This window comes from Priapulus caudatus, unplaced genomic scaffold (genome assembly GCF_000485595.1).
Source record: "Priapulus caudatus unplaced genomic scaffold, Priapulus_caudatus-5.0.1 Scaffold26, whole genome shotgun sequence".
Lineage (NCBI taxonomy): Eukaryota > Metazoa > Priapulida > Priapulimorpha > Priapulimorphida > Priapulidae > Priapulus > Priapulus caudatus.
The window spans coordinates 895405-903607 of NW_014577087.1; positions in this window are offsets into that span (position 1 = coordinate 895405).

The following is an 8203-nucleotide window of genomic DNA, read 5'->3' on the forward strand; positions in this document are numbered from 1 at the left end:
AAGCTGTATCGTTAGCGTTAGGACAAACGCTACTGTTGGATTTCACTAGAGAACGTAGCCAAAGCGACGCTTCTTCGAGACAATTCCGTGCATTGGGAACTTCGACACCCCGTACTGACGGTAACTGGAGCCAAGGACCATAAGCTTTATATGCCCGATGCACGTACTTATTAGGATCTCAGTGAACATGAGCTACCTTAACCTTCTCAGTGCGAGTCAGTTTTATACTTCCCAAGTGACTTTTCAGATACCACAAAGCCCTGGGATGGCTACATCGACTGTGTCTGGGGCTTGGGAGTTCATAAAGTGGTTGTATGCAGTCTACATCTATACTGGTGATACAGTCGAGTTAGTCCATTATCTCTAAGCGTGTAGACTGTGGTGGGGGGGGGGGTCCATGGGCGGGTCGTAGACATTGAGTATATACATAACTTTGGAATCTGAATCGGCTGGTCGTGTAAATATGTTTTGTTCACAAGGCCCAATAAGTAGGCCTCATTCATATATATCTTTTTCTATGTCGTAAATGAGTCAAGCATTCGTATAGTTTCTTACTTTAAAATGTATTTTATTGTGGTCTCTTATAAATTGCTCTTTAATTGTGCTTGAAAATTTGTCCAACGTGTCACCTTTATAAAAATATAACAAAAAGTCTTTTTGGCAGGATCATGATTTGTTGGATACAATTGTATGTGTTACTAATTGCTGCCCATTGGTACGGGTGTTACAATTGCCGTGTTGTGGGGCAATATGTAACACTTGCATATCCAGTTTTGACAATGGATAATTGGCTTAAAGAATCATACTTGTTTTAACTTAACCCAAACCTAGGTCTATTTAGCCAAGTATACTGCATTCTTTTAATTTCACTATAACCTTGAAGTATTAGTACTTCTACAAACCTATTTATATAATAAGGTTTTTATGTCAGATTTGCGAGAAAAAGGTGTTACAATTTGTCTCTGCCGGTCTCCCTAACTTTCTTAATAACTCTTTTTTCAGGAACATGCTTATTCTGACATTCTGAGAATTTTTTACACAACATTCACATGTAACAATTGCATCACACCTCGAAATAATGACATATTAGCTTGCAGCAACACTCGTATATATGCGCTGGCGGACTTAATCCTTAAAAATGTCTCAGAGTCGGTGACCGTCACGCAACACAATCACACACAACCATAATAAAACAGTGATAAAGTATTTCGATATGCTAACCTTAGCATCCTAGCTCACAAGAAACCGGTATTTGCCTAGGTTAGAATACCCTAGACCTAGAATTGTTAACTAGATCCCTTAGGAATTACCTAGAATGCTAATAGACAATCCGTCGCACAGCCTCGGTCCGGTGCTAACGTTACCTTACACTAACTATAAACGCAACTCTCGAGTCGCATATTATGCAGTGCCTAAACAACAGATAAATTAACTTCTATCGGTGTATAACCCTTTGGCTTTCGAATACAAACTGAACTGAACTGTTCTAAAACTGCGCAATCAATCACAATACAATCTAGTGTGCTAGTCAATTAATTAATTAATAATAATTTAAATATTAATTTATTAATTAGTGGAGATTAATTAATCTTAGATACGTGTAACGAGCATAGTTTTTGTGGAGAAAGCGACTGCAATTTGCCGCAAATGGACTAACCGTACCCGTAGCGCCTCGAACATTAAAGATACGGCTACCGTTCCCGTAGCCACTGCGAAACAAAATACATTTGATTACTGTGCTCTACTGTTTCGCGAACATCACCCCAAAAACGCAATTTTAGGATGTTTTCGAACCCATCGACCGGAGGCGTGTTAACGTTTTCCGGAACTGTATTCAAGAACATAACTCGCTCTCACCAAAGTCACAGCATGAATTGATATAACGATATGGTAATGTTTCTTAGATATTTTTTGGCTAATGTAACCAAACTCGAACCTTCCAGCGAATGTTTAGCGAGAATTTCGTGGTTGTGCTGCGGGTTAGGTCATTCTCTCATAGTCCTGGGCATCTTGGACAGACAGGATGCTCGCAATCAATAGCTCCTGCGATCAGTGTGCTAGCAGCCTGCCATAAAAGCAAGTTCCCTACGCCTATAGACGCTTGTGTAGACCAGAGTTCTACTGAAGTCCACTAAACAGCTGCGTCGCGTTTTCCTTCGCAGCAGATGCAGATCAAGGGAAAGTGTATCAGCTTAATCCTAGTGGTCAGCAGAACTGTGTTCACGATTCGTTATACGGCCGCCATGCTCATCCGATAAACGACGTCACTGAACAGCTGACACTCAGAGACGCTTTCTTTTAGTGCGCTCTGTGTGATTGACATGCGACATTAGATTGGCCCTTGCCATCATGCCGTACAGACCTAGAAGGCCCAGGGATCAACGCCTCGTTGAAGGATCATGCTATTCTAGGCCCACATAGAATGTCAAGTTGAAATAGCTAGGGAGAATATCAAAACTACAGACAAACAACGCTGCGTTGCAGTAACCGGGCCATTTCAACGAGATTGCTAGGAATGACAATATTTTGCGACTAAGATTCACATTGCTGCAGGTGTGTTATCATTCCCCCTCTTGGCCTGTCTAGTGGTCTGTGGCCAGATTTGAACTCCACGTATGTCTTGGACTTGTGCGTCTGTCGGCCAGCCGGAGATGTGGATCCATCAACGAAACCATGTTCTCAAGATTACCATATCCACGTGTTCAGCTCATTATGCTGTATATCGTCGAGAACCAGAGAAAATCGCAGTACGCCAACTTTTACAGCTACAGTGAATCTGTTCCATAGCGTTGTTTCACCATGCGGGGTAGGTCCTTGTGGATTTCCCTCAGCCATGTTACAACAATAAAATTCTCTAATGTATGCTAAATCTCTTCATCCTCCTCCACGTCATCGCCATGGTGGGAGATCCCGCCATCTGCATGTAGAAGGCTGTCCTCCACGAATGCCATTAACCGTTGTTAGAGGTCTTCTGGGCGTTCGCCAGCTGCCATGTGAATGTCACAGATGTCCAGGAAGTGAGCTCATGTGGATTGGAATCCGAAGTGTAGCCGTATACATTGCCACACACAGTCGACGGAAGTGGAGTTCTTTACGAGCAATGCCCTTGAAATAACTGGGCAGTAGTTAGCAATATGCCCTAACATCAGCTCCAGCATGTTGACTTTTTGCTGTCTGGTACGCCGCCTGTGTTCAGGTACGGTATAGATCTGCGTCATCCGTGAAGCCACGAAAGGGTTGCGACTTGGTGCTTTTCTCCCATTATGTCCCCTCTACCAAAAATGGGGCAAAATTTTGATCCAGTGATAAAGTGTATACTAGATTCTGTTTCCAGTTCTTGAAGGAATTGACAGTCATGTTTTGTCAAGCACCACAGTGACTGTTTGGATGCTCTTTGCACGGCTGTCATTATCGAAATAATGAATCAAACCAGGTATTGGCATTGTGGTCTACAGATATGTCTGCAGCTTGACTGGCAACTCACTTACTTGTAGCACTGAGTGTGAGTGTGGCGTCATGGTATTGTGAAGACTACAAGTCCTATTTCACAGTCACAGAGCATCTAGGTTCAGACCTAACGCTGCCACCACGCCATAGGAGGACACTTCCCACACCAGTACACACATCAGTCAAGACGCCAAGTCCAAGGTAACGATTTAATTCTCCAATTTTATTAGAGAGAAAGTGTTCCAATACTATTCGGTACTATATGAGTAATATAGTGTTAGAGCCAACCGGGAAGGTTCTTAGAATAGGTGGTCAAGCTGTAAATGTAGGGATGTAAATAGCCCATCTACAGTTTGACGAGGCACGATGATGCACTCAGTAAAGTGTAGGAATGGTACATCACGTTTCACTACTAGCAGTCCATCTCTGGCAATGGTGGCGATATTGAGATACCGTTTGACGTCTCTGATGTTGGTCAGTTTCTTTGACGGTCGAGTGCCTTGGACTAAATGAGCTCGGGTGCGTCTCAAGTCAGGACACTCAGCCTGTATAGAGTGCCATGCTGTTCTGCTGGTGAACGGTAACTTTGACGTGCAAGTCAGTATATCACTGACGGTTACGGGTCGTACAACCGATTCCTCCGACTGCTTGACGAATGAACACATTTGGCAAATTGGTTTATTGCAAATGGGGGCATTGCGACTAGCGAATTCAGACGGTAAGATGGCAACTCCCGCAACGTGGCGTACAGATGCCGGACAGTGCTAAGTCGCATTTCTGCAAAGCTTGTAGGACTCTCTCCCAATTGCAGAGCAACTCACCGTGAGTATCTCCACCGCAATACAAATCATCAGCGATTTTTGCGACAACTTCTTGTAAGAGGTCACCGAAAACTCGGCACATGAGCTCTTCTAGGGCAGTTTCACTGCCGAGCATTCCCATTGCGGACCGAGCATATACCCTAACTCACCGATATTGGGTGGCTATACCGCAATACTTCATGGAATCACAGGACACGGGTATCTGGTAGAATGCCTTAGTTAGGTCAGTGGCGATTATATATTTCTACTGGGCGATCTGGCGGAGTATAGCATCAGCATCAGGTAGTAGAGAGGGTTGTGGCTTGCTGTATCTGCCGACTTCTCCAAATGCTGTAACCAGTCGAAAACCACCGCTTGCCTTCTTTACAAGGAACGATGGGTTCAAGTATTCAGCTGTTACTCCTATGTCTTCAGGATGTTTGAACACTCCCATCCTCTCTAAGTCGTCGAATTTCTGTTGTAGCTCCGTCAGTTTGTCTCGAGAGTACTGTGGCACCCGATCGTCCCTTTCTCTGCGGTGGTTGTACAGGACCCATGTTGACTTTGGCTTCAAACGGGTCTTCAGCCCCATTATATCCTTTGATGGTGGGATCGAATACGCAGTCATATTGTTATAACAATGACTTGGCATCTTGACATCTCGAGACAGTAAATTGTCTGGATCTACTGTGACAGCTTCTGAAAATCTAGTCGTTGCTGTAGTGTCGGACTTGGGCCGTGGTGTAGGATTCATAGTGATATTCGGCTCAGAATTGGTCTGTCCCTTTCCAACAGGTGTAGTAACCTCGTATATCTGACAAAACTGCTCATTACGTATGAGGCTCTAATAAAGGCCTAATGTTGGTCTGTGATTCGGACACGGATTCCTTCCGCATCACGCTCGACACGGAATGCATGGAATGAGGCCAAAGCTTGAAAGCTTTCGTGTATCTCATGCTGAGAAGCAGTCAACATCGTGCTCAAGGGCGAAGCTGAGTCGGAGCATGNCAGCACTGCCTGACAAAAAAAGTTTCTACCAATCGCCTCCGTCAGACCATGGTCCTCAGGAAAAGGTCTAAAATCGTGCCCGTGCCCATTGATCTTTGATCCTCCCAACTTTCGGCACAGTGATGACTGCTATTTCCCTACCATCGATGCTATATCACCGACTACATCACAAACCGTAGTCCGAGCTGTTTAGATTTGCTGCCGCTAATTCTGCGCATTTCCTTCCCTATAGCTTAAGTTAAGGAGGGAATGCTTTCCCCCCTTCTTTACACCTCTTGATCCTTGACCTTTGACCTCCCAGCTCTCAACATACCCAACTCGTTTTGAACGAATCCCCTTGTCTGCCGCCATATAATAATAGACGCCCGACTCTCCGACATATCGTGATCCGTGCGTCAAGCGGATTTAACGAATGTGGCCCGACTGTTTGTCGGCACCGGCGACGGGACGCACCGCACGCACCCGGCCGGACGCACGCTCAATGCGATTCTATAAGGCTGACTATGTCAGATGAGCTAAAAAGAAAACTACATTATTTTCATAAAAGCAACACAAAAATTTTAACTTAACTTTAATCAACTAATTAATAAAAGTGGAGATTTAGAATACAACATATATAAATTCATTGTTCTCTTTATCTGAATGTCTATAGATCTTGCCCGGTTTAGAGATTGCCGTTACAGTCCGTGATCTCTACCAGATACGGTGCGCTTTCTGAAATCTTCCGAAAGCGATCCCCAAATATGTCGTTCGAAGACGTAGAGTCGTACAATTCAAGTTGTATCAATCGACGTAATCGCCGCGATCCGAAACTGTTTCGCTCGCACCTCTGTTAAACGTCTTTCACCTATACTCATGAAGAAAATGATATCCCCTTTCGCTCCGCCGACAGCCTGGTACCTCTGCGCGTTAACACCTACGTCATTCAATCTAATATATATTTGAGTTTCGTATGTAGATGTATGTTATGTATTCTCCTATAGCGCCCAAATACGCCCAAGCGCGAGGTATGCATGCAATTTTCACCAGGGCCATGCCTCTTTATACCAGCGGGGACTGTGTCCTAATTGAAAAAAGACCTGTCCAAACCGCAAACTCACCGAAAAATCAGGTGGAAAACCCGTCAATTCGTGAATCTCTCACACAATGTCAGCACTGACTGCTACAGTGGCTGCCACACCACGAGACAAAATCGAATTCCCTTACGCCTCACGTCATCCGGCTGCTGGTATTGTGAAACCGAAACCAATACTAAAACACACCACAACCAGCACCAGTTTCACCAGTTCAGAGGTACTACTCACTCAGCTCAGAGGTTCAGTTCAGATGCTACGATCTCAGAATGCATTCGAAAGCTATGCAGTTTCTGATTCAGTAGGAAGATTTCCATCTTTTAGTATCTTCATTTCAATGTGCATGGTTGCGTGTCTCTATCTATACTATGAGCAGCTAATAATTGTAGTCAGTCTAGCATGGAGTGACCTCCGGTTTATCTCGGTGGCGCACCGTGAGGTGGCGCCACCGTGTTGGTTGTTCTTGTTTGGTGCTACTCCATCAGCGAGACGTATTACCGAGATGGTAGAACAAATTTCTTCGGAACTAAAGGAAATTAGAGATTTGCTAACTGACATCGCCGAGAAACAAAGCGCGAATGAACAGACTGTCCCGATTAGAGAGACAACCGTCGTGGGTCGCGGGCAGGACCGGTTTTGGAGAGGAAAGTGGGCGTGCACCTGCCGAGTCAACGGGCACCGCGCCGCCATTACGGCGGGAATTTGATGATGGGACGGTAGGTCATGACACGCATGACTTGGACATAGCTGCTGAACCTAACATTGGTGTGAACAGCCAGCATGAGCCCCGGAGGCCTGGTCCCGTCATTCGCTTAAGTCAATACGTCACCGACGATATCCAAGGGGAGTTTCAGACCATAAGAGACACTCTACAGCGGGTGAAACTGCAACCGGACTTTCGTCTAAATGAGACTAAGAGCGGTATTAACCGCGAAGATCAACAAACGTTCAACGTGGTCAGTCGGTCCGCACGTTATGTGGAAACTGGACTGAAAATTATCAGTACTATTGACAGTGACACTACGGATCAAAACGTCAATGACTCTCTTGCAAATTTGTTTGTAACTCTGTGTGGACATATGCGCTACTTGCAGGATGAGTATTCGGGTATGTTAGTGCAAGGTCAGTTTGGCAGGGACACGTCAAAGTTATTTAAGTCCTTACAGAAGAATACATCAGCGTTCAACCCACAGTCGCTTGAACACTTACGGGCAGCAGTGGCGGTGACGTCAGTTCGACCAACCCAGCAAGGGGGGCGTGGTTATTCGCGTGGTTCCAGTTCCGGCTATGCTAACACTAACAGTTACTCGCGGGGACGTGGATACAGCAACAATTGGTTCGGCAGAAGTCGGGGATTTCACTCCTATGGGCAGCCCGATGCATTTCAAAGTATGCAGAGAAATATACCGATGCAGCGGCCTCATGCTCCATTGGCATCCGGAAACAATTATGAATCCTAGTGTAATTGGCAATTATGTGTCGTTCAACACAGACTAGGTTTTGCGCAGGTTCCCTGTCAGCGCATTTGCCAGCCTGGCGAAACATACACGCTCCAAGTACTGTGTTAGATTGGGTTGAACATGGCGTTAGATTACCTTTTCTCACAACGCCACGGAAATCGTGCTTGCCAAATCGACAGTTATCGCAACAACAGTCTAACTTTATAACTCATGAACTACGTAATTTAGTACAAAGTGGAGCTATTAGCCCGGTCTCTCATATACCATATTTTGTTTCACCTATTGGATGTGTCCCAAAAAAGAATAAAAAGCTTAGACTTATTGTGGACCTGCGGGACCTGAACTCTTATTGTGACACACCGACATGCAAGTATGAGGGTATAGATGCAGTATTCGACATTATACAATATGGTGA